Consider the following 5,439-nt stretch of genomic DNA (forward strand, 5'->3'; position numbering starts at 1 on the left):
CTCAGAAGCATAGACATTAAATGTCATTCTACATATCCCACAGGAGTCAGAGCACTTTCAAAACACAGAGGGTGGCAAATCAAAAGCTTTAAAAAAAAAAAAAAAAAGTCAAAAGAAGAAAAAAGTCAGTTCTGTGCTGCCACCCTACCAGAGCAGTACGAATAGGGCATGAGGGGGCAGGGGCACTGCCCTGAGCACTCTCAGCCCAGAAGTAAGGGAGTGAGTGCAGCATAATTTAAATGTCACCAGAGATTCTGCTTCAGAGTGCACTTTGACTGAGTTGTGAGTCACAAATTTCTCCAGAGCCACTGGCTGCCATTGCCCTTACTAACTTCTCTGTTCTGCTGGATCATTAAGCCATGGATCAGCCTGCTGCTTCACAAGATAAAGGCAAAGCTTTTTTTTCCCCTAACTCCAGAGCAGCACTACAACATATAGCTTAAGCAAGGCTCCTTAGCAGAAAGTTATAAAAAGGAAGTTAACAAATACAATTAATAAAACCACTTATTTGTACAGAAAACTGTACTTTCTAGTATAAGAATAGTCCTCGTATTCAGTTTTCCAACACAGAACTTAGAGTTCACATTATAGATGACAGTCCGTTAAATAGTTGCATGGATCACAGTCTTCCTTCAGGTTGTTCCTTTGAAAAGGCAAGTTGTTGCCAGAAAGTTGTTCTTGTTGTTTTGTAATAGCTCATCAGAGCTTCTCTGGGCTGCACCAAATCCAGCCTAACTCATGCTATTCCTTTGCTGTAATCTTCATTCCATATTTGCAAAGTTAGCAGCTGGCAGGGTTTATGAAATACTGCAGGAAGGGCTGTCTGAAGCTATCCCGCTCACTTTTCTTAGTTTTACTAAAAATGGCAATCTTAGTGGTAAATTAGAAAACAAAATCAAGAACAGTACCTCACCTGGCAGACAGATCCTGAGACACAGCAGCCTGGGTCATGTTAAACTTCCCTTCACTCTTTAAAATACAAAAAGCTACACAGAATATTTCCTTTCCCAAACATAGGTAATTGAGGGATTTGTCACGCCTTCAGCAAGTGAATTCTCATGCTAAGTATCACCCAGCTGCTTCACTGATCCCTTGCTTCTTCTTAATACTTAAATACCTCTGTAATGAAGTTTAGTTCACAAAGATATAAGTCTGAAAAATTTAGGCCATGGCATGGTTGCAATTTCAAAGGAAAGTCGGTGTCTTTATTTGAAACAGGGTTCTCTAATCACACACACTTGATAACACTCTGAATCAACAGCACTGGTACACCTTTGACATTAGTTAGTTTTATGACTGTAATTAATTAATCCAGATTTTCCTTTAAATATATTCCCTTAGCAAAGAGTATTTACGAGTCTACCTCCAGCACACAATGCCCAATGATATCCCTAAACATCAAAAGCCTTAATCTTGGAATTTATTGCTCAAAGCAGTTTAGATGTATTAGTCTAATAAACTGCAACCAGTGAATTAACATATGTCTTCGTCTAGGTGGAATAATTCATGCTTATTTAGTAACAGCATGATACAGTTAACAAGAGGGGACCCACTGAAATGGGAAGTAACTCTGATGTCATGCTGATGACAAAAGGTGTTTTGGGTACTCTCAGTCTCAATGATGTTAGGATGTACAGTTTATAATTTATGACATGCATCTGATTAGAAATCTTAATAGCTTTTATAGCAGAGTGGAAAAACTGCAGACATGGAGAATCATAGTATTTATCATCCCATTATTATTCAATCTATTTATTCAATAAAACCCAGCACTACCTACTAGGCCCACTGTCACTTAAGATTATAAACAAATCACTAAGGTCACAAACTTATCCCACTTCTCACATCAACTGCTAAAAATAAGAAATGTGAGTACAAACATGAATTATACTAAATTATCAGGCCAATATTTATGTTAGACACCTTGACTCAGTGGCCAGTAACTACCCCTTTTGATTTATATTCTTGATGTGCTAAAGGTTCCTACAGTGTAGTTCCAAAGTAGTCCTTGAGAATTAATGAATAAGCAACTCTGAAAATGATGAAAATTCACAGCCTTTGATAGATATAAGCCTAAAAGATTGTAATGTAGAATTAGAAACACTTTACAAACTACTGCTAATTCCTGTCCTCAAGATGAGGACGCATACACAAATACATGATAGGAAAAAGTGAATCAACAATAATCACAATCCAGGAATTAGCAGTTCTTAAATTTTCAAGGTGACAGAAGAGGCACAGCAGACAATCTGTCTGGCATTATGTCATTGGATCTTTTTATTGAAACGGTGTCTGTCTCTACCCTTTACCTCCCCATAGCACATGGTGATTAGGTAAAATATTGACTGCATTTACTGACTTGGTAATTAAGGAAAATGTCACAGACACAGTTCCGTTATCAAGAATTTAAGGTATCTGAGGTCTTGAATTGGGAATCTGTGGCAACCAGCCAGATATCAAAAAATCTGAACTAGGAATGGTTTTTAAGCACTGATGTCAATCAAGGTTAAAACTGATTAGCCCAATCCACAAATCCCAAAGGGATTTTCTGAAGCATCACTAAACCTACAGGTTCCTGGACTTGGTTTACTGCTGCACAATACAAAAAGAGGAGAGGACTGGTTCACTAATATGCCTGTTATTGAAGTCATCACTTATATGCAGTGATCATGTCCTTGACAACTGAATGATTAATACTTGATAGTACATAAATAACATCATCATGGATGCAACTGCTGCTTCTTCAATAAAAATGTTTTACATCGGTAAATGAGATTTTCCTCTCAGTTTTACCAATGGGGATTTGCAAATAGATTATGTGAAGAAAAATCTAAGCCAACTTGATTTCCATCTCCCCCTACTGTGTAGTTGTTTTATAAGTGACTTGATTACTGTAGTGTTCAGCACGTCTCATTTCTAAATGCTTCTGACAGTTCAATACAGAAACTACAGCAAGTTATATTAAACATGGGTAAAGAGCAAAGAGCAGTCTCTTCACATTAATTGCTCTTCTGAGATAGAATTATCTATAACCTCTTCCAATTTATCAGCTTCACGAAAGAGAAGGGCTTTGGTCACAAATCGGTAAAGTTCCTTCTCCCCGATTAGGATTTTAGGTCTGATAAACATGTTGGTCTGCTGTATTTCTCATGTGGTTTATTTTGCAAGAATCACCCTTCCAAATGTATGAAACATTGGACAGCATGATGAAAGATACTTGAAAATAGGCCTTCACAGCACTGGGATTTTTACCATGTACTGATTACAATGATTAGATTTACCATGTTACTTTTGGAAATAACTCTAAAGTGCTATAAATGTTATATGATTTTTTAAACCACAAACACTTTAGAAATGCAGAGGGCTATTAGCTTCATTGTAACCCCTTAAACTGCTGTGAAATGAGTTCTAAATAGGCTATAAAGTGATTTCAACAACTTATAAACCTCCCCTGATCAGCCTTGAGCAAGATATAAATGTTAGAGAAAATGGTTTTTGCAGAAGAGATATTCATTTGGGAATGAGTGATCCTTTAGTGGTTTGCATTGAAAACTAAATAATGTAAGTTTGCTCCTTTGGTGTTCATTTCCAGTTAATTTCTACACAGTCTCCAGAATTTGTAATTCACTTTACAGTTTCAAAAGACAGTGGAATTTTACCTGTCATCTCCATGTCCTTTCCCTGAGCTCTAACATCTTTCAGCCATCTTCTGAGCAGCACCCTTCACCTGTATTCCCACAAGCACTGTTTTCTTCAGAAGTCCTTAAATGAAGCTCCTCCCATATTTGAACATCACATAATAACCAAAAGAAAAACAACTACCCTTTTTTAAGGTACAATATCCCAAAATGTGATCAATAGATTGAAGTTACCAATGTATTACATAAGCTTTCTGAAGTATCTCCTTACAGACTGAATTGAAGCTCTGAGCACTGAATCATCTGTATTGCAAGTAGCTTATGGAGAAAACACTCTCTGTAAGTGTTCAAGCCCAGGTTGGACAGAGCTTGGAGCAACCTGATCTAGTAGAATGTGTCGCTGCCCATGACAGGGGAATGAAAATAGATGATCTTTAAGGTCCCTTCCAATACAAGCTGTTCTACGATATGATATTCTATAACAGAAAAAGCACATAAAGACAGCCTAATTTTTCTTAAGAAGTGCATACATCATGACCAAGGGAAGCATGAATTTTTATTCTTCATTTTTTATACTATTAGCTTTTATGGCTTTAAAACACATGTAAGAATGTAAAAGCTTAGTTTCCTGGTAGTCTGGGTATGAAAGGAATGATTTACATAGACTCCAAGACATTTTTTCAGCACCATTTACAAAAGCTATTTATTCGAGCCCTGGCTGACTGCCTTGACCTACTGTTCCCAGTTCAAACCACTCACTTATCTCACGGTACAACAAGCCACTGAGCAATACACGGAATCTTCTCTGAATAAAAGTTAACTTTTTCCTCATCGGTAAGCAATCCCTCCCTCCCCAGAGCACACGAAAGCCAATCAATTCACAGTGTCTACTTCATCTGTTTGCATTTTATAAAGTTCTGCAGCCCGATGTTTCAGAGAAGGCAGGACTTCTGTACCACAAGCTGTTAGCCAGTGATTGCATACTTCCATCAAGAAGCCAGAATGTAAATGATTTGCCTGGAACCTTATCTTACACCCACTTGGGACTATGGTTGCATGGGAGACAAATCACACAAGAATATAAACCACTCCACATTGTTAAAGCACTTGACATGGAAAGCTGTAAAATTCAACTGCAGTGTATTTTATACCTACCTATGCACAAATGCTGCATTATACATGAGAGTAAAGGAGAGCTGTTGTGCATGACAGTGTACAAGTTCCTTTTCCAGACAAACTTGAATTACTTTTATTTAGGATTCTGAAGAATTTTTTTCAGGTATTTTGAATAGATTTATTTTGTTAGGTTGTGGTGCAGGTTTTGGTTTTCTGTTTTGGTTTTTGTCTAAACATATCCTTCTTTGTACTTTGCACCCCAAGCAGAAGCAGGAGGGATACAGTTGGGGCATGACAGAAATATTGACCCAAACTAGAAGTGCCAGAAGCCTCTACAGAAACATTTCTTAACATTTTAAGTCCAAATCTGCCATTTCAAAACATGTGTATATGCCCTGCATAAGCTTGTAAACTTTTGGATACTCACACAAACTAAATTAACCCCCAAACCTTTTGTGATATATTTGTCGTAATTATGATGGGAATTGTTACGAGAATTTAAAGCAGTACAGTTCATAAATCCTATTAACTTCTTAATCAAAGATCACTTTGAAAATGCCACTGGATCAGTTACAGAGGTTTTTTTATGTTCCCCAACTGTTGCTGCCAAAATTTATATTTTCTACACAGCTCATAGTGCTTGAAAGATCTATTCCCAAAGAATAAGCATGTCTGAGAGTTTGAA

Source organism: Manacus candei, unplaced genomic scaffold (assembly GCF_025592945.1).
Source record: "Manacus candei isolate 608988 ecotype Guabito, Panama unplaced genomic scaffold, ASM2559294v1 h1tg000037l, whole genome shotgun sequence".
NCBI lineage: Eukaryota > Metazoa > Chordata > Aves > Passeriformes > Pipridae > Manacus > Manacus candei.